Source organism: Pan paniscus, chromosome 14, assembly GCF_029289425.2.
Source record: "Pan paniscus chromosome 14, NHGRI_mPanPan1-v2.0_pri, whole genome shotgun sequence".
NCBI lineage: Eukaryota > Metazoa > Chordata > Mammalia > Primates > Hominidae > Pan > Pan paniscus.
Window position 1 is genome coordinate 50,122,020 of NC_073263.2, and position 22,895 is coordinate 50,144,914.

Genomic DNA, 22,895 nt, shown 5'->3' on the forward strand with positions numbered 1-22,895 from the left:
GCCAATTTACCAGAAGGGTTTCCAATGTGGGAGTTACAGGTGGCAGAGACAGTGGGCAAATAGTATACTCAGAAGGTCACTGAGTAGCAACTATGGAGGCTTCCGCATGGCAGGCCTACCAGTTTTCCCCCTCTGTCTCAGGGCTGCTCTACACAGAAGCCTATCATTATTTCCTTGTAAAGATGATGCAAAGTGCACCAACCTCTGTTCTCCAGGTTATTTGCACTGTAGCAATTTGCCACAAGGTCAGGGCAGCTCATTGTCTAATTGCACACTGCTTGCGGCTATTCTGGATTTGTTTGAGTCAATGTGTCTTCAGACTCTGCGGGCAGGACACAGATTCAAATCTGGGAACCAAAGGTGGGCAAACCCATCTGACCATAGTCAGTGTTGACGGAGAGGGGTTAGTGGGGGAGGAGTCTGTGCCAATGTCTAATGATCCCATGAGAATCTATCAAAAGATGTATTTTTCTAAGTATAAATAAAAATAGCATCTGTGAAATCAGGAACAGTTGCAGCTTTGCTATCACTGTGACAACATTCTAAGCATCGACATAAGCTATTCACCCTCATCAGACTTTAACTGGTCATGCAGCATGTTTCGTTTTCTTCCTAACTCAAATATGGAATTTCCATCTGCTGCTGCTGCTCCCTGTCCCTTCTTTGTTGTTTAATTACCAGCAAAGCTGCAGGAGATGAAGTCTTCATTCTGTCTTTGTTCTGAATCCCCTTTCAGTACAGTAAGCTGTGCACATGCTCACTCCTCTCCCATTAAGGCCGTGGAAATTATGCTGCCAAATAATTTCCCAGTTTCCCTTGAATTTGCGTCTTCATATATTTCTCAGCTTCCTGTCGCATACTTCATTGGTCTGGCTGATTTTTACAGTCACATCTAGCAGATGATTTTCTTTTCTTTCTTTCTTTTCTTTTCTTTTTTTTTTTTTTTTTTTTGCAGTCTAGTGAAATGTTGCAGTGTGGTGTAGTCAAATATATTTTATATTGGCGGGAAAGCACAATCAAAATATTTTAAAGGTTTCTCAAGAGAAAGTGTCGAACTAAATGGAATTTTGAATGTGGGCTGGCCCTGCTTTTTGCTGGTAGCCTTTAGCTATATGAGGTTTCTAGGAAGGATGTTTGTATATATATTTTTTTCCTTTAGCTTTCTGGGGAATAAGATGCTCTCAGTATCAATGCCTCTGGCTTCTGTGATTATACTCTCCCTACAACTGCGGCTGCTTGACAACCATCTATCACTCCCATTTCCCATTCCCATGTAGCCCCCTGTGGGGCCTAAAACCAACCCCAACCTAAACCAACCCCAACCTCAAGCAGAGGAACTGAAACAATTCTAGAACTCAGTGTTGCCCTTGGCGTTGCTCTGATCTTGATCTTGTGCCTCAATTCTAACATTAAACTTCTCTTTTGTTCCTGAGATGTTGTTCCCAGTTCATTAGGGGAAATGGACCCTTGTCTTGGCGTTCTTGGTCTGAGTCTCTGCGCTCAAGGCTTTGTCTAATTCAGAATTCGGGACTCACAGCCCACCTGCACTAGTCATGCCTCCTCCTAAGTCTAAAGTTTTCTCCTTGCACTGTGGCCTGGTAGTAAGTGCCTTGCTTCTTACAGATGGACTTCCCCAATGAGGTCTGCCTTCCTCCCCAGTTGCTTAAGAGGTCCTTATTGCTGGGGTCTGTTTTTGGTCTACCTGCTCCCCTCAAATCCATGGTGGACCACCTATTACTATTGTTTTTGGTGATCTCTTGTCTGTGGTCATGCCTGCCGGATTTCATGCCCCACCTTTGACAAGGAACTTACCCCAGCAACTGTAACTGACAGTGTCCCTGAGGGCCTGCTACATCCCAGCAAGGGAGGAGTCCAGGGCTTGGTCCTGCCTCTCTCGAGCTGCCCTTTCCCTGCAATTCACAGCCCTGTTGATCTTGAGATGGAACAAGCGGTGGTCTTCATGGTCAAAAAGTTAAGGACTTGATTGCTTTCAAATCTATTTCTACTTTTTCGGCCCCTTCTCTAACTTCTTAAACTGTAAGCTTTCCCTAAGATTCTAACAGAATCTTGGCTCTAAAGTTAGGTTCTTTAAGACTAAAGTAGGTTCTATATGGCCATGTGAAAAGGGCAAGGCTGTCCTTTTCAATAAAAGGCCATTTGTAATGAAACCTTTATGTAAAAATTCCTCTGACTGATTCCATATCAGTCTTAGTTCTCATGCCTTGTCTCCTTGTGCCCTAGGCTCTGTGTGTTAACGCTGGTTCTAGTGCCCTGCCCATCCAGAGCTGACACATAATTGTGACATTAATCCCTCTCCACATTTGCTTTATTGACCTGGCTTGTGCAAGCTGCCTGTACCACCTCTAGTATTCCATCGGAGTACCTTCTGATTGTGCATTTAGTCCGCTGTCCTGGCCCTGCCAACTCATAGAAAGTACAATTCACTGTAAGATTGAGTTAAGACACTATCTCCAAGCTTCTAATTTTGTTGTATTCGCTTTCCTGAGTCAGGCTCACAGAGTTCCAGCCTCTATATGACTATTTCCCTGAATTATATCTGCCACCCTGACCTGTCTCCTTAGTTCTAAAGTATGTGCTCCCCATTCCAGCTAATGGCCTCACAATTCACCTTACAATCTAAGCTAGGAACCTCAGATTTGCTGTTGAGATCCATCAAAACGAGAGAGCCATTATCCATGTAATCAGAACTAAGGCCCCAGCAGTCAACTCAGAAATAAGTTTGGATGCTTAGCTCTGCACATGAGAAATTTCATCATATCAGTTCTTAAGAAATCAACTTACAGCCATAGAACTCATAGGGAACTACACCCACAGAACTAATAGGGAACTAATTTTTTTTACCTTTTATTGTAGATTCAGGGGTACATGTGCAGGTTTGTTATATAGGTAAATTCGTGTCACAGGGATTTCTTGTATAGAGTATTTTGTCAGTCAAGTACTAAGCTTAGTACCCAATAACTATTTTTTCTGATTCTCTCCCTTCTCCCACCATCCACCCTCAAGTAGATGCCAGTGTCTGTTGTTCTTCTCTTTGTGTCCATCTGTTCTCATAATTTAGCTCCCACTTATAAGTGAGAACTTGTGGTATTTGGTTTTCTCTTCCTATGTAAGTTTGCTAAGGATAATGGCCCCCAGCTCCATCCGTGTTCCTGCAAAGGACATGACTTCATTCTTTTTTATGGTTACATAGTATTCCATGGTGTATATGTACCATATTTTCTTTATCCAGTCTACCATTGATGGGCATTTAGGTTGATTCCATGTCTTTGCTATTGTGAATAGTGCTGCAATGAACATATGCATGCATGTGTCTTTATGATAAAATGATTTATATTCCTTTGGGTATATATCCAGTAGTGGAATTGCTGGGTCAAATGGTAGTTCTGTTTTTAGCTCTTTGAAGAATCCTCAGACAGCTTTCCACAATGTCTGAACAAACTTACACTCTCACAAATAGTGTATAAGCATTTTCTTTTCTCTGCAACCTTGCCAGCATCTGTTTTTCTTTGACTTTTAATAATAGCCATTCTGACTGGTGTGAAATGTTATCTCATTTGTGTTTTTGATTTGCATTTATCTAATGATCAGTGATATTGAGCTTTTTTTCATATGTTTATTGGCCACATGAATAATATGTCTTCTTTTGAAAAGTTTCTGTTCGTGTGCTTTGTCTACTTTTTAACGGAGTTTTTTTTTCTTATAGGTTGGTTTAAGTTCTTTATAGATGCTGGATATTAGACCTTTGTCAGATGCATAGCTTGCAAAAATTTTCTCCTATTCTGTAGGTTGTCTGTTTACTCTGTTGATAGTTTCTTTTGCTGTGCAGAAGCTTTTAAGTTTAATTACATCCTATTTATCAATTTTTGCTTTTGTTGCAATTGCTTTTGGCATTTTCATCATGAAATCTTTGCCAGACAGGGAACTAATTTTTAACCCAGAATTCTGTTTTGTAAATTTAGAGGATTATAATGGGGTATTCAACTTTCCTTTTATTGCATTCTTCCAGTTCATAATCCATAGTCACTTTTTTAAAAAATTATTTTACAGACAGTCTCACTCTGTCATCCAGACTGAAGTATAGTGGCATGAGCATACCTCATTGCCACCTCAAACTCCTGGGCTCAAGCAATCCTCTTGCCTCGGCCTCCTGAGTAGCCAGGACTATAGGTGCATACCACCATACCTGGCTAATTTTTTAAAATTACTTTTTGTAGAGATGGGGGGGGTCTCACTATGTTGGCCAGGCTGATCTTGAACTCTGAGCCTCAAGTGATCCTCCCACCTTGGCCTCCCAAAATGCTGGGATGACAGGTCCATAGTCCCTCTTCCAGAGAAACTTCACTGACTGGATGAGTTATCAGGGGTTCCATGGAAGAAATAGGCTTTGAGTAAAGGAGTGGGGTAATCTTGAGAGATTCTCATTATGAACATGTCAGAATAATCAGAGTAATCCATGTTTCTATAGAGAGATGGCATCAACTCTCACATTCCCATAAGGTATAAAAAGTAAACTCCTCTTGATGTCTTTCTAGCAAGCATCAAGAGGAGTTTACTTTTTATACCTTATGGGAATGTGAGAGTTTATGTCATCAGCTCATCCTTGGTAGCTAATGGGATGACAGGTGTTGAAGTTAGATCATCCCTACATTCATTCACAAAGCTGGAACAATGAGGGAGCACTTAGTGCCAAGTACCCTGTGAAGCACACACAGTGTCTCAACCTCTCATATAATACAACAACTCTATGAAATAGATGTTACGTATCCTTGTTGTGGTTGAGTTATGTACCCCCAAACAATATGTCCAAGTCCTAACCCCAGGTATCTGTGAAAGTGGCCTTATTTGGAAATAAGTTCTTTGCAGATGTAATGTTAAGAAGAAGTCATACTGAATATGGTGGACCCTAAGCCCAATATGACTAGTGTCCTTATAAGAAAAGGAGAAGATACAGAAACACAGAGAAAAGACAATGTGAAGAGAGAGAAGGAAAATGCCAATAATGACAGAGTCAAGAGATTGGAGTCACATTCTGTAAGGCAAGAAGTGCCAAGGATTGCTGGTAAATACCTGAAGCTAGAAGAGACAAGGAGGGATTCTTCCCCAGAGCCTTCGAAGGAAGCACAGCCCTGCTGTATTAGTCCATTCTCACACTGCTATAAAGAAATACCTGAGACTGGGTAATTTATAAAGAAAAGAGGTTTAATTGGCTCATGGTTCCATAGGCTGTACAGGAAGCATGGCGGCATCTGCTTCTGGGGAGGCCTCGGGGAGCTTTTACTCATGGTGGAAGGTGAAGCAGGAGCAGTTGTCTTACATGGCAGGAGCAGGAGGAAGAGAGAAGGGGGAGGTGCTATACACTTTTAAACACTCATGAGAACTCACTCACTATCATGAGAACAGCACCGAGGGGATGGTGCTAAACCAATCACGTGAAATTGTTCCCATGATTCAATCACCTCCCACCAGGCCCCACCTCCAGCACTGGAGATTACAATTGAACATAAGATTTGGGTGAACACAGATCCAAACCATATCCCCTGCTGACACCTTGATTACAGACTTCTGGCCTCCAGAACTGTCAGAGAATAAATTTCTGTTGTTTTAAGCTACGCTGTTTGTGATACTTTGTTAAGATAGCCCTAGGAAACTAGTACAACCTCCATTTTCCAAATGAAGTAAGGTATGCTTGGAAATGCTGATGTACCCAGTTGCAATTTCTTAGAGCTCCCTGACTGCAAACTCTTGAACTCATGCTCCTTTACTCCCTTGCTGGTTGATCTAGCCTATTAGGTGATAGTTCCCTTTCTCTTCTGTTAACATTATATTCTAGATAAATGACATCTTCTAGATAAATTACATAACAACATCATCATTCCCCCAAGTCTGATTATGCAGAACATTAGTTCTGTGAGATGTTAGACTGTGTTAGCATGCAAAAAAAGTTTTCAAGGTTAAAAAAGAGAGGGAAATTCTGTGTAAATCAGGCTTTTTGTTTGTTTGTTTTCTGTAGGACCTCATAGAAACTTCAAAATGTACTGTGACTCTCCAAGAGGGGCATATTAGAGCTTGCCATGTTTCTCAGGTTAATTTGACCAAGAAAACTTTTCTTTTACAGAACATCTCATGGATTCGTGTTTAGTGGAAGATACTGTGGGAAGTGCTAACTTGAAGGATTAATAACTCTTTTCTTTTTTTTGACATCATTTACATGCCAACCATGTTTTTTGAGTATTATCTTCACATAGATGTCTAAAGAAGAATTGAAAAATATTCTTGCTGCATCAGAAATATGTTGACAAACCACCTTTTGGGGTAGGTTAAATTAACTACTGCTTTACCATACCTCTTTTATTCTTTAGATCATTATATGGCTTCTCAGGGTCAAGGTCTTCTAGTCAAAGGCCATTAGAGACATGGCTGTAGTTAACAGAATTGGATTCATGGACTTCTTGCACACCATTGGAAATTGCAGTGTCTCAGGAAAGGGTGTTAGTCAGGAATTACATATATTATAAGATTTGTGCTCATGTTAGGTAATTTGAGGATAAGATTCCAGGAAGCAGGACTTTGCAGAAGCAAAAGTGGTTTTTAGTTCTTCTAATAGACTCTGAAAACAGGGACCCAGATTATCATACCCAAGCAATGAAAATATGTCCCCCAAAATCTGTGTGTTCTTTTCTAGATGTCCAATGGGCTTTCCTCCCACAGTCATGGGCTGCTCCGTAGTATTTATACAGGTGCAGCAAGAAGTGGTTAGCACAAATTTCTCTTTGGCTAGCTAAGAAGAGATTTAAGGCTATGTGATTATCGGTGACAACTTTGCCTTACAAATTTAAGTGTAAACCTAGGCTTCCAGAACAGAAGTAGTATAATTTATGACTTTTTTCAGGCTCAGAGACAAGTTTTAGATGATACTTTCCAGCTGTAGTAGTCATTGCTTGCATAGTCAACTTGACTGGATTAAGGAATACCTGGAGAACTGGTGAAGCATGACTTCTGCGTATGTCTGTGAGGGTGTTTCCAGAGGAGATTATTGTGTAAATCAGTGGACTGTGTGGGGAACTTCTGCTCTCAATGGATGGGCACTGTCTAATTGGCTTGGGGCCAGAATAGAGCAAAAAATAAGAAAAAGGGATTTGCTCTCTTGCTCCTGGAGCTGGGACATTCTTCTCCTTCTGCCCTTTGACATTAGAACTCCAGGCTCTCTGGCCTTAGGACTCTAGGGCTCTCACCAGTGGGCCCCCGGGTTCTCAGGCCTTCAAACTCAGCCTGAGAATTACACCTGGTTCTGAGGCCATCGAACTGGGACTGAGCCACACTGTTAGCATTCCAGGGTCTCTATCTTGCCGACGGCCTGTTGTGGGACTTCTCAGCCTCCATAACTGTGTGAGCCAAATCCCCTAATAAATCTCCTCTCATCTATCTATCTATCTATCTATTATCATCTATCTACTTATTATGTAGATGATTGATAGATGATAATTGGTAGATTATCATCTATCAATCATCTATGTATTATCTATCGATTATCATCTATCAATTATCCATCATCTATCAAATATTTATCATCTATCAATTATCTATAATCTATCATCTATCAATCATCTATTATCTATCAATTGTCTATCATCTATCAATTATCTATCATCTATCTATCATCTATAATTCTATAATATCCTATTGGTTCTGTCTGTCTGGAGAACCCTAACTAAAACACATAGTATGCAACACAAGAATGCAGCCCTCCATCTGAAGAGTTCTCTCAAGTAGCCTGTGCTTGAGTTTTTTGGAGATTTCTTTGCATTCTTTTTAGGGAAACATGATCCACTGGAGGGGTGGTAGTTTTAAACAACTGAAATTCTCTAACAATTTTCCTGAATATACAGTAAAGTTAGTGTGTGGCAGGTGGCCGTAAGCCTTATGTCCACATAAGAAGGACTGTCCTGATGAAGCAGAAACTGTATTAATATTGGAAATTTTAAAATTGTTAATTACAACAGGAATTCGCCTTTTTCTTTATTTGGTCGTGGTTGTGGGGGTGTGTCACTAGAGGTGGGAAAATCCCTTCAGTGAAGTCAAACAAGTCCTGCTAAGCAGGCTGGAGTGTCTCTGAAGTAACTGTTCTTACCCAGGATAGGTCCAATCTTTGTTCTCACTCCTCAAGGATCAGAGTTTGCTGATAGGCTTGTGAGGACCTCAGCAGACGTATTTTTCTGGAGTGCAATGGTGCAATCATGGCTGACAGTAGCCTCAACTTCCTGGGTTCAAGCAATCCTCCTGCCTCAGCTTCCCAAGTATCTGAGATTTCGTCTTTTTTATAGGGGTTCTTGTAGTGTCAAGATACCTCTTCTTTTTTTTTAATTATACTTTTAAGTTATGGGATACATGTGCAGGTTTGTTATATAGGTATGCAAAGGCCATGGTGGTTTGCTGCACCCATCAACCTGTCATCTACATTAGGTATTTCTCCTAAGGCTATCCGTCCTCTAGCCACCCACCGGCCAATAGGCCCTGATGTGTGATGTTCCCCTCCCTGTGTCCGTGTGTTCTCATTATTCAACTCCCACTTATAAGTGAGAAGATGTGGTGTTTGCTTTTCCGTTCCTGTGTTAGTTTGCTGAGAATGATGGTTTCCAGCTTCATCCACATCCCTGCAAAGGTCGTGAACTCATCCTTTCTTATGGCTGCATAGTATTCCATGGCGTATATGTGCCACATTTTCTTTATCTAGTCTATCATTGATGGACATTTGGGTTGGTTCCAAGTCTTTGCTATTTTGAGTAGTGCTGCAATAAACATACTTGTGAATGTGTCTTTATAGTACAATGACTTATAATCCTTTGGGTATATACCCAGTAATGGGATTGCTGGGTCAAAAGGTATTTCTGGTTCTAAATCCTTGAGGAATCGCCGCACTGCCTTCCACAATGGCTAAACTAATTTACACTCCCACCAACAGTGTAAAAGCATTCCTATTTCTCCACATCCTCTCCAGCATCTGTTGCTTCCTGACTTTTTAATGATCACCATTCTAACTGGCATGAGATGGTACCTCAATGTGGTTTTGATTTGCATTTTTCTAATGACCATTGATGATGAGCTTTTCTTCATATGTTTGTTGGCCACATAAATGTCTTCTTTTGAGAAGTGTCTGTTCATATCCTTTGCCCACTTTTGATGGGGTTGTTTGTTTATTCTCGTAAATTTGTTTAAGTTCCTTGTAGATTGTGGATATTAGCCCTTTGTCAGATGGATAAATTGCAAAAATTTTCTCCCATTCTGTAGGTTGCCTGTTCACTCTGATGATAGTTGCTTTTGCTGTGCACAAGCTCTTTAGTTTAATTAGATCCCATTTGTCATTTTGGCTTTCGTTGCCCTTGCTTTGGTGTTTCAGTCATGAAGTCTTTGTCCATGCCTGTGTCCTGAATGTATTGCCTAGGTTTTCTTCTAGGGTTTTTATGATTTTAGATTTTACATTTAAGTCTTTAATCTATCTTGAGTTAATTTTTGTTTAATGTGTGAGGAAGGAGTCCATGTTCAGTTTTCTGTATATGGCTAGCCAGTTTTTCCAACACCATTTATTAAATAGGGAATTCTTTCCCCATTGCTTGTTTTTGTCAAGTTGTCAAAGATCAGATGGTTGTAGATGTGTGGTGTTATTTCTGAGGCCTCTGTTCTGTTCCATTGGTCTATATATCTGTTTTTGTGCCAGTACCACTCTGTTTTGGTTACTGTAGCTTTGTAGTATAGTTTGAAGTTAGGTAGCATGATGCCTCCAGCTTTGTTCTTTTTGCTTAGGATTGTCTTGGCTATATGGGCTTTTTTTTGGTTCCATATGAAATTTAAAGTAGTTTTTTTTCTAATTCTGCAAAGAAACTCAATAGCAGCTTGATGGGCATAGCACTGAATGTGTAAATTACTTTGGGCAGTATGGCCATTTTCATGATATTGATTCTTCCTATCCATGAGCATGGAATGTTTTCCATTTGTTTGTGTCCTCTCTTATTTCCTTGAGCAGTGGTTTGTAGTTCTCCTTGAGGAGGTCCTTCACATCCCTTATAAGTTTTATTCCTAGGTATTTTATTCTCTTTGTAGCAATTGTGACTGGGAGTTCACTCATGATTTAGCTCTCTGCTTGTTTATTATTGGTGTATAGGAATGCTTGTAATTTTTGCACATTGATTTTGTATCCTGAGACTTTGCTGAATTTGCTTTGCTGAAGGAGTTTTTGGGCTGAGATGATGGGGTTTTGTAAATATACAGTCATGTCATCTGCAAACACAGACAATTTGACTTCCTCTCTTCCTATTTGGATACCCTTTATTTCTTTCTCTTGCCTGATTGCCCTGGACAGAATGTCCAATACTATGTTGAATAGGAGTGGTGAGAGAGGGCATCCTTGTCTTATGTGTATTTTCAAAGGGAGTGCTCCTAGCTTTTGCCCATTCAGTATGATATTGGCTGTGGGTTTGTCATAAATAGCTCTTATTATTTTGAGATTATGTTTCATCAATATCTAGTTTATTGAGAGTTTTTAGCATAAAGGGGTGTTGAATTATATCAAAGGCCTTTTCTGCATCTATTAAGATATTCATGTGGTTTTTGTCATTGGTTCTGTTTCTGTGATGGATTACATTTATTGATTTGCATATGTTGAACCAGTCTTGCATGCCAGGGCTGAAGCCAACTGGATCGTAATGTATAAGCTTTTTGATGTGCTGCTGGATTCAGTTTGCCACTATTTTACTGAGGATTTTTACATTGATGTTCATCAGAGAAATTGGCCTGAAATTTTCTTTTTTTGTTGTGTCTCTGTCAGGTTTTGGTATCAGGATGATACTGGCCTCATAAAATGAGTTAGGGAGGAGTCCCTCTTTTTCTATTGTTTGGAATAGATTCAGAAGGAATGGTACCAGCTCTTCTTTGTACCTCTGGTACATATCAGCTGTGAATCCATCTGCTCCTGGGCTTTTTTTGGTTGGTAGGCTATTAATTACTGCCTCAATTTAAGAGCTTGTTATTGGAGACCTCCTCTTTTGCAATGCATTTGGAATTCAGGACTAATCCCAAATCAAATGCCTATATCAGTGTATAAGTATTCTTTTTTTCTTTTGTCAGCTTGCAGGTCTGGATGAGGGCAATTTATTTTGCCATCTGAACTTATTTTATATCTAGGTAAAGCTTATATTACTTTTGAAATATAAGCTTTACCTAGACTTGCTATCACAAAGTCAGTGATAGCATATCCTACTAGGCAAATTTTACTTTTTGTTCGTTTGTTTGTTTTTTCAGTCTGAACCAACAACAAGCAAAGTTAAATTATGGATATCCAAGGGAGTCTATAGAAGGTCCATGCAAGGTATGGAGAGTTCCTCAACAGAGGTAATCAATCATCAGCTTCTTTTTCTACAGATGAAGGAAAGAGCGTCACTGGGTTTAGAGTGTTACAGTGATGAATGGTGATATTTGAAGGGAAACCAACAATATTTCCTAGGAGATTAAGTGACTAGCTGAAAAATTTTGAGTTATGTCAATCAATAAAACATCAGGGGAATTATTAGGTTTAGTGTAGACCCCAGAACTAGTTTGACAAAGTCACTCCAGCTTCCACAAGCTTTGCTGCAGCTGCTAGAACTCTTAGACAAGACAACTATGCTGTGACTACTAGAGCTAATGAAAGACTGAAATAAACAATAGATTTTTTGGTGAGTCCCATGTCATTGAGTCAAAGCCCCTAGTGTTTGTTCAGACTTCTCATGACAAAAAAGAAAAGTGGGGTTGCTAATCGAGAATCTTGGAAAAAGATATTTTGATACACAGTTATTACAGTAATCTTTGTGCTTAAACATGAGCATTCTTTTTTTAACTCAAAAAAGGGTTTAATCCTTGAAAGATATTTATATTAGCATATTTTACTTAAATATAATTAACAGAAAAATAAAAATATTTTTATCAGCTTTTTATTAGTAAGTTTGGTAAATAAAAGAGCTCTCATAATAATTTTAAATTAATTTAAATTCAAAGGATATTGGAAAATCTAATTATTCCCGTTGTCTTTCCTTTCATAGATGACAAAACAAATCTTGTGTTACCTAATAGCCATTACAGTAAACCCAAAGATAGTTTAGACACAAAAGACATATTAACAGCTTGATTATTCTGAATTTGGGTCCTGAATTTTGGAAAGAATCAAGAATAGTTGTTCCAGGAGACAAGATGTAAGTCATAAGTATCTAGGGTCCAGAAATAATTATAGATGACATTGTAAAAAAATTGCTATGTGTTAGCAATTAACAATAGTCACTAGAAACAACATTTTATTAAAGCAAGGAGTCTTTTAAAAAATGATTTAAAAGTGTCAAAAGCACTGAAAGTTAACAGAATATTTTATTGACAAAAGAAATATTCACTAATATGGGCATAGCATAACTTAATTTTTGTATATTAAAAAGACTCCAATTCTAATTTTACTCTTTTTGTACATCATTCATGTAACATTCTACAGTACAGAATTTATTAATATGGCTTTACATGTATGCATTTAGGCATACACAGATATGTAAATATACAAATAGATAATACATTTCAAATTTTACATTTTAACTATAGCTTTAAAATTAAATCTATTAGATAAAATAATATGTATGTCAAAATAAAATTTACCCTCTGAATAAATGGTTTCAACTTTCCTAATACACAGAAAATCAACAGGATATTTATTCTGTATACATATTTGTGTTTCTCTGAATTAAACATTTATATTAATTATCATCTTTAACCAAAGTAATCAACCTTCCTTTTCTTTAGGCATGAAAGAAAAAGGAGAGAAAACATGATTTACTTAGATACTTTTTGGTCTACTAGCATTTATTTCATACAATTTAAACAGTTTCAATATATAAATATATGATGTCATTCAAAGGAATTTGCATGTTTTGTTAATCTATTGTCATTTTAAGAAATAAACATAATTGTATTTAATGATCAGTGTTTTTATGTTTATTTAGAAATTGTGTAGGCATCCAAAGGATTATTATCAATTAACCATTGTCTAAGTCCTTAAAGTTAGTTAAGGATCAGGAAATTACAATTTTAGTTAACAAATGAAACTTATAATTTGTAGCATTGTAAGAATTTTATAAAAATTATAAAGGCATTTATTATTATCATTCACTTTAGTTTAATACAATTTTATATATATTAAAATAAAATTCTAAATTTAGACAAGTTATAGAACTAGTGGAATCTTGTTGAACTCATACAACTAATGTAGAAAATTCAGTTTAATAAAAAAAAATTTAACTTTGGCCTTGTAGAAACCAAAGGATTGGGCTGACACTAGTTTTTGTATTAAAGTAATTTTTTGAAGACTCTGAATCATGCCAAACATGTAATCTTTTAACTTATATATAATGCCTTTTCTTCTTTTCTCTTAATTATAATAAAGGCTACTACGTAAATATACTGTTTGTGCCCACAGAAAGAAACACAGTTTAATAACATTTTTTCCCCTTTTTTTTCAGACATTTTGACTACTTGTCTGAACTAGATATCCCTTGAATGTGCACACAAAAAGTGAATGGGTCATTTGATAAGGTAACGATTAATTTCTGAAGAAAGGGGAAAAGAGAGAAAGAGAGGAGGGGGAATAGAGGGAAAAAAAGAAAGAAAAGGGAGCCCGCTGCAGATGAATAAGAAATCAACACCAAAAAAAAAAAAAGGCTAATGATGTTCCCTCTGAAAAGAGATGGAGGAAGGTTTACATGTAAAAGAATAGATTTTGGAATATAAAAAGAGTGACATTAAAATTGGTTTAAGCCCCTGGCGATTTTATCAATTAACTAGCACTTACTAATTCCTAAAGTATGGAAATAAAAGGAGGGGCTATCACCAACTTTAAACAAAAGAATCACTGTTGGACAAACAGAACAATCTCCTCTTGAAGGTTTCTTCACTTTTATAAAGTGCCTCTAAAGTAAACCATCGTGTTTATATTAAAAGTTCCTCAAGGTGGCCATTGCAATTCCAGATTGTCCTTGGTGAAACTGTGCCCGCTGTAGAGATAAACATGCACGTTTGTGTTACATTGCGGAAATCTCAAAGAAACAGGTATCTGGCCTGGAAGAAGTGCAGTTTTAGGTTGAGTGGAGCCCATCAGAGATGCAATGGTCTGTAAGGGTGGCACTTGTCTGACCTTGATTCTCCGATCTTGAGTCTCCAGAATTTGGGCAAAGGTCAATTGTCTACAATGAGGGCTGAGAAACGAAAAAAACAGTAGTTCTCAAGCTCACAAAGATAAGACAGAGGAAGTCCTTACAAGTATTGAAATGGTGACCTGACGCAAAGTTTATCCAAAGGCCAAAGTTTGTCTAAAGCATGTCAGTCCTGAATTCTCAGTCCCTGGAGCCAGAGGACAGACTTATGGGGACTTGGCTTGTCCTTTCCTTATGGACTTTTCCTTGTATAGACAAACAACACTTAGGACAATAGACAGATCATAGAACAGATGTTAGAGGCTAGAAAACAATATTTCCAACTGACTAGATTTGCAATAAGTTTTACAGACTAGAAAGACTCCAAGGATCTATTCCTAGGAAAACAAAATAAACACATTGCTGACAGTTCTCAACGAAATATCAGAGCCTAGCCATGAACAGGGTCCCACATGTATGCATCATTACTGAGTCAAGGGTACTTGCTTAAGGCAGCAAGGACTTTTGAAGAATCTTGTGAAACTCCATTTTTGTCAATCCTTCAGAGCCCAAGACCACCAGAAACCCTCCTGTAATGGAACAAGTTGGCTTTATTACTAATTGCAACAAGGCTTTTGAAAGCCTTCTCTCATCTTCCTGGGGATCACCTCTTCAGGTGTACAGAGACAGCATAGGTAGGTTGTGGGGGAATGGAGAGGAAGGGGAGCTTCCCTAAGTGAAAACCTAAGTGTTTTCCTAAACACAAGCACCACTGAGCAATTTGTAGATGGAATTTTGCAATCAAAATTGCAGGGTATTCTGTTCAAGCCACACCTTTTTTTCCCCTCCATTTGGAGATAATTAAAAATTCCCATGCACATGTAAAAAAAAAATAGAAAAATCTCTTGTACCCCTTCCCGCAATGGTAACATCTTGCAAGACCATGGTATATCAGAACCTGGCATTTTTTTTTTTTTTTTTTGTCAGAGTCTCACTCCATCACCCAGGCTGGAGTGCAACTGTGTGATCACAGTTCACTTCAGCCTTGATCTCCTGGGTTCAAATGATCTCTCATCTCAGCCTCCTGAGAAGCTGGGACTACAGGCATGCACCACCACGCCCAGCTAATCTTTTTCATTTTCTTTTTTTTCTTTTCTTTTCTTTTTTTCCTTCTTTCCTTCTTCTCTTTCTTCTTTCTTTCTCTCTCTTTTTCTTTTCTTTCTCTTTTTTCTCTTTCTTTCCCTTTCTTTTTTCTTTCTTTCTCTTTATTCTTTCTTTCTTTCTTTTTCTCTCTCTCTCTTTCTCTCTCTCTCTCTCATAGAGATAGGGTCTCAGGTCTCACTATGTTGCCTAGGCTCATCTCAAACTCCTGCACAGCCCAAATATTGACATTAATACAGTTATGATGTAGAACATTTCTGTCACCATAAGGATGCCTCAAACTCTACTCTTCAGCTACCTCTACTTCCCTCCCACCCCCACCACCTTCTTAATCCCCGGCAATTACAAATCTGTGTTCTCCATTTCTATAATTTTGTCATTCAAGGATGTTATATAAATGGGATCACACTGTATGATTAGTTTTTATTTTCACATAGCACAGCTCCCTAGAGATTTATTCAAGTTAACAAATGTATTAATGGTTCACTCCTTTCATTGCTGAGCAGAATTCCATGGTATGCATGTACCACTGTTTAACTATTGAAGGCTATCTGAGTTATTTCCAGTTTGGGGCTATTACAAATAAAACTGCAGTAATCACTGACTTATAGGTTTTTATGTAACCATATGTTTTCATTTCCCTGGAATAAATGCCCAGGAGTATAATTACTGGAATGCATGGTAGTTGCATGTATAGTTTTTTAGGAAACAGCCAAATTGTTTTCCAGAATGACTGTATCATTTTACACTCTCACCAGCAATGTCTAAGTGATCCAGTTTCTCTGTATTTGATGTAGTCGCTATGTTTTATTTAGCCATTCTAATAAGTATGTATTAATACCTCACTGTGGTTTTAATTTGCATTTCCCTAATGGCCAACAATGTTGAACAATTTTTTATGTGCTTATATGCTATCTGTATATCCCCTGAAATGTTTGTTTCTATCTTTTGCACATTTTCTAATTGGAGTTTTTTATTTGTTTGCTTGTTTTACTGTTGATATTCAAGAGTTCTTTATATATTCTAAATAACCCTGTTTTGATAAGTGATTTGCAAATATTCTCTCCTAGTCTGTAGCTTGTATTTTCATCCTCTTAGCAGAGTATTTTGTGGAGCAAAAATTTATCATCTTGACAAGCTCCAATTTGTCAATTTTTTCTTTTATGGATCATGTTTTTGGTGTCAATTCTAAGAACTCTTTGCCAGTCCTAGATCCCAAAAATTTTTTTCCTAAAAATTTTATAATTTTACATTCTAGGGAAAACTAGGTTCCAAGATGGCTGAATAGGAAGAGCTCCAGTCTGCAGATCCCAGTGTGAGCAACGCGGAAGACGGGTGATTTCTGCATTTCCAACTGAGGTACTGGGTTCATCTCACTGGGGCTTGTCAGACAGTGGGTGCAGCCCATGGAGCAGGGCGGAGCATCGCGTCACCCAGGAAGCACAAGGGGTCAGGGAATTCCCTTTCCTAGCAAAGGGAAGCCATGACAGATGGTACCTGGAAAATTGGGACACTCCCACCCTAATACTGTGCTTTTCCAACTGCCTTAGCAAACGGCACACCAGGAGATTATATCCCGCGCATGGCTCGGAGGGTCCCACGCCCACGGAGCCTCGCTCACTGCTAGCATAACAGTCTGAGATCGAACTGCAAGGTGGCAGCCAGGCTTGGGGAGGGGCATCCACCATTGCTGAGGCTTGAGTAGGTAAACAAAGCAGTTGGGAAGCTCTAACTGGGTGGAGCCCACCACAGCTCAAGGAGGCCTGTCTGCCTTTGTAGACTCCACCTCTGGGGGCAGGGCATAGCTGAACAAAAGGCAGCAGAAACTTCTGCAGACTTAATCGTCCCTGTCTGACAGCTTTGAAGAGAGTAGTACTTCTCCCAGCACAGAGTTTGAGATCTGAGAATGGACAGACTGCCTCCTCAAGTGGGTCCCTGACCCCCGAGTAGCCTAACTGGGAAAAACCTCCCAGTAGGGGCCGACTGACACCTCATACAGCTGGGTGCCCCTCTGAGATGAAGCTTCCAGAGGAAGGATCAGGCAGCAACATTTGCCGTTCTTCTATATTTGCTGTTCTGCCGCTTCCACTGGTGATACTCAGGCAAACAGGGTCTGGAGTGGACCTCCAGCAAATTCCAACAGACCTGCAGCTGAGGGTCCTGACTGTTAGAAGGAAAACTAACAAACAGAAAGGACATCCACACCAATACCCCATCTGTACGTCACCATCATCGAAGACCAAAGGTAGATAAAACCACAAAGATGGGGAGAAACCAGAGCAGAAAAGCTGAAAATTCTAAAAATCAGAGTGCCTCTTCTCCTCCAAAGGAATGCAGCTCCTTGCCAGCAACGGAACAAAGCTAGACGGAGAATGACTTTGAATAGTTGAGAGAAGAAGGCTTTAGACCATTGGTAATAACAAACTTCTCCGAGTTAAAGGAGGATGTTCTAACCCATCGCAAAGAAGCTAAAAACCTTGAAAAAAGATTAGACAAATAGCTAACTAGAATAAACTGTGTAGAGAAGTCCTTAAATGACCTGATGGAGCTGAAAACCACAGCACAAGAACTATGTGATGCATGCACAAGCTTCAGTAGCTGATTTGATCAAGTGGAAGAAAGGTTATCAGTGATTTAAGATCAAATGAATGAAATGAAGCAAGAAGAGAAGCATAGAGAGAAAAAAGTAAAAAGAAATGAACAAAGCCTCCAAGAAATATGGGAGGACTATGTGAAAAGACCAAAACTACGTCTGATTGGTGTACCTGCAAGTGACGGGGAGAATGGAACCAAGTTGGAAAACACTCTTCAGGATATTATCCAGGAGAACTTCCCCAACCTAGCGAGGCAGGCCAACATTCAAATTCAGGAAATACAGAGAACACCACTAAGATACTCCTCGAGAAGAGCAACTCCAAGACACATAATTGTCAGATTCACCAAAGTTGAAATGAAGGAAAAAATGTTAAAGGCACCCAGAGAGAAAGGTAGGGTTACCCACAAAGGGAAGCCCATCAGACTAACAGCAGATCCCTTGGCAGAAACTCTACAAGCCAGAAGAGAGTGGGGGCCAATTTTCAACATTCTTAAAGAAAAGAATTTTCAACCCAGAATTTCATATCCAGCCAAACTAAGCTTCATAAGTGAAGGAGAAATAAAATCCTTTACAGACAAGCAAATGCTGAGAGATTTTGTCACCACCAAGCCTGCCTTACAAGAGCTCCTGAAGGAAGCACTAAACATGGAAAGGAACAACCAGTTCCAGCCACTGCAAAAACATGCCAAATTGTAAAGACCATCAATGCTAGGAAGAAACTGCATCAACTAACGAGCAAAATAACCAGCTAACATCATAATAACAAGATCAAATTCACACATAACAATATTAACCTCAAATGTAAATGGGCTAAGTGCTCTAATTAAAAGACACAGACTGGCAAATCGGATAAAGAGTCAAGACCCATCAGTGTGCTGTATTCAGGAGACCCACCTCACATGCAGAGACACACATAGGCTCAAAATAAAGGGATGGAGGAAGATCTACCAAGCAAATGGAAAACAAAAAAAAGCAGGGGTTGCAATCCTAGTCTCTGATAAAGCAGACTTTAAAACAACAAAGATCAAAAGAGACAAAGAAGGCTGCTACATAATGGTAAAGGGATCGACTCAACAAGAAGAGCTAACTATCCTAAATATATATGCACCCAATACAGGAGCACCCAGATTCATAAAGCAAGTCCTTAGAGACCTACAAAGAGACTTAGACTCCCACACAATAATAATGGGAGACTTTAACACCCCACTGTCAACATTAGACAGATCAACAAGACAGAAAGTTAACCAGGATATCCAGGAATTGAACTCAGCTCTGCGCAAAGTGAACCTAATAGACATCTACAGAACTCTCCACCCCAAGTCAACAGAATATACATTCTTCTCAGCACCACATCACACTTATTCCAAAGTTTACCACATAGTTGGAAGTAAAGCACTCCTCAGCAAATATAAAAGAACAGAAATTATAACAAACTGTCTCTCAGACCACAGTGCAATCAAACTAGAATTCAGGGTTAAACTTACTCAAAACTTCGCAACTACGTGGAAACTGAACAATCTGTTCCTGAATGACTACTGGGTACATAATAAAATGAAGGCAGAAATAAAGATGTTCTTTGAAACCAATGAGAGCAAAGACACAACACACCAGAATCTCTGGGACAATTTAAAGCAGTGTGTAGAGGGAAATTTATAGCACTAAATGCACACAAGAGAAGGCAGGAAAGATCTAAAATTTACACCCTAACATCACAATTAAAATAACTAGAGATGCGAGCGCAAACACATTCAAAAGCTAGCAGAAGGCAAGAAATAACTAAGATCAAAGCAAAACTGAAGGAAATAGAGACACAAAAACCCTTAAAAAAAAATCAATGAATCCAGGAGCTGGCTTTTTGAAAAGATCAACAAAATTGATAGACTGCTAGCAAGACTAATAAAGAAGAAAAGGGAGAAGAATCAAATAGACGCAATAAAAAATAATAAAGGGGATATCACCACTGATCCCACAGAAATACAAACTACCATCAGAGAATACTATACACACCTCTAAGCAAATAAACTAGAAAATCTAGAAGAAATGGATAAATTCCTGGACACATATACCCTCCCAAGACTAAATCAGAAAGAAGTTGAATCCCTGAATAGACCAATAACACGTTCTGAAATTGAGGGAATAATTAATATCCTACCAACCAAAAAAAGTCCAGGACCAGATGGATTCACAGCCGAATTCTACCAGAGGTACAAAGAGGAGCTGGTACCATTCCTTCTGAAACTATTCCAATCAATAGAAAAAGAGGGAATCCTCCCTAATTCATTTTATGAGGCCAACATCATCCTGATACCAAAGCCTGGCAGAGACACAACAACAAAAGAGAATTTTAGACTGATGTCCCTGATGAACATTGATGCAAAAATCCTAAATAAAATACTGGCAAACCAAATCCAGCAGCACATCAAAAAGCTTATCCACCACGATCAAGTTGGCTTCATCCCTGGGATGCAAGGCTGGTTCAACATATGCAAATCAATAAACGTAATCCATCATGTAAACAGAACCAAAGACAAAAACCACATGATTATCTCCATAGATGCAGAAAAGGCCTTCAACAAAATTCAACAACCTTCATGCTAAAAAGTGTCAATAAACTAGGTATTTGGACGTATCTCAAAATAATAAGAGCTATTTATGACAAACCCACAGCCAATATCATACTGAATGGGCAAAAATTGGAAGCATTCCCTTTGAAAACTGGCACAAGACAGGGATGCCCTCTCTCACCACTCCTATTCAACATAGTGTTGGATGTTCTGGCCAGGGCAATCAGGCAAGAGAAAGAAATAAAGGGTATTAAATTAGGAAAAGAGGAAGTCAAATTGTCACTGTTTGCAGATGACATTTAGAAAACCCCATCGTCTCAGCCCAAAATCTCCTTAAGCTGATAAGCAACTTCAGCAAAGTCTCAGGACACAAAATCAAGTGCAAAAATCACAAGCATTCCTATATGCTAATAACAGACAAACAAAGAGCCAAATCATGAGTGAACTCCCATTCACAATTGCTTCAAAGAGAATAAAACACCTAGGAATCCAACTTACAAGGGATGTGAAGGGCCTCTTCAAGGAGAACTACAAACCACTGCTCAATGAAATAAAAGAGGACACAAACAAATGGAAGAACATTCAATATTGTGAAAATGGCCATACTGCCCAAGGTAATTTATAGATTCAATGCCATCCCCATCAAGCTACCAATGACTTTCTTCACAGAATTGGAAAAAACTACTTTAAAGTTCAAATGGAACCAAAAAAGAGCCCGCATTGCCAAGACAATCCTAAGCCAAAAGAACAAGGCTGGAGGCATCATGCTACCTGACTTCAAACTATACTACAAGGCTACAGTAACCAAAACATCATAGTACTGGTACCAAAACAGAGATATAGACCAATGGAACAGAATAGAGCCTCCGGAAGTAATACCACACATCTACAAGCATCTCAACTTTGTCAAACCTGACAAAAACAAGAAATGGGGAAAGGATTCCCTATTTAATAAATGGTGCTGGGAAAACTGGCTAGCCATATGTAGAAAGCTGAAACTGAATCTCTTCCTTACACCTTACACAAAAATTAATTCAAGAAAGATCAAAGACTTAAATGTAAAACCTAAAATCTGGCTAATATCCAGAATCTACAAAGAACTTAAACAAATTTACAAGAAAAAATCAAACAACCCCATCAAAAAGTGGGCAAAGGATATGAACAGACACTTCTCAAAAGAAGACATTTATGCAACCAACAGACACATGAAAAAATGCTCATCATCACTGGCCATCAGAGGAATGCAAATCAAAACCACAATGAGATATCATCTCACACCAGTTAGAATGGCTTTCATTAAAAAGTCAGGAAACAACAGGTGCTGGAGAGGATGTGGAGAAATAGGAATGCTTTTACACTGTTGGTGGGACTGTAAACTAGTTCAACCATTGTGGAAGAGAGTGTGCCAATTCCTCAAGGATCTAGAACTAGAAATACCATTTGACCCAGCCATCCAATTACTGGGCATATACCCAAAGGATTATAAATCATGCTACTATAGAGACACATGCACACGTATGTTTATTGTGGCACTATTCACAATAGCAAAGACTTGGAACCAACCCAAATGTCCATCAATGATAGACTGGATTAAGAAAATGTGACACATATACACCATGGAATACTATGCAGCCATAAAAAAGGATGAGTTCATGTCCTTTGTAGGGACATGAATGACCTGGAAACCATCATTCTGAGCAAACTATCACAAGGACAGAAAACCAAACACTGCATGTTCTCACTCATAGGTGGGAATTGAACAATGAGAACACCTGGACACAGGGTGGGGAACATCACACACCGGCGTCTGTCATGGGGTGGGGGGAGGGGGAGGGATAGCATTAGGAGATATACCTAATGTAAATGAGTAGTTAATGGGTGCAGCACACCAACATGGCACATGTATACATATGTAACAAAACTGCACGTTGTGCACATGTACCCTAGAACTTAAAGTATAATAATAATAATAATAACTTTACATTCTACATGAAGTCCACGCTGCATTTTAGTTAATTTTTGTGTAAGGTGTGAGATTTAGTTCAAGGTTTGTTTTTTTGCCTATGGCTATCCAATTGCTCCAGTGCCTCTGAAAAGCCTATCTTTCCTCCACTGTATTGTTTTTGCACTTCTGTAAACAATTAAGTTGGGCATAGTTATGTGGGTCTGTTTCTGGGTTTCTATTCTTTTCTGTTGATCTATCTGTTTGTCCTTCAGCCAATACCATACATTCTTAATTACTTTAGCTATAAAATAAGTCTTGAAATTAGATGGATTGATTCTTCCCACTTCAATCTTCTTTTTCAAAGTGTTTTTGCTATTCTAGTTCCTCTGCCTTTTCATTTAAGATTTAGAATAATC

At 38.7% G+C, this 22,895-nt stretch overlaps 1 protein-coding gene across 1 annotated transcript in view; it reads left to right on the forward strand.

The window, feature by feature from the left end:
- The window catches only part of CYSLTR2 (cysteinyl leukotriene receptor 2), a 57,224-nt gene that overhangs the window by 25,756 nt on the left and 8,573 nt on the right, over positions 1–22,895 (forward strand). Inside the window, exon 2 of the mRNA XM_055096771.3 lies at positions 16,633–16,733. The gene's annotated coding sequence lies outside the window, so the exon portion shown is untranslated. The remainder of the gene's footprint in view (positions 1–16,632; positions 16,734–22,895) is intronic.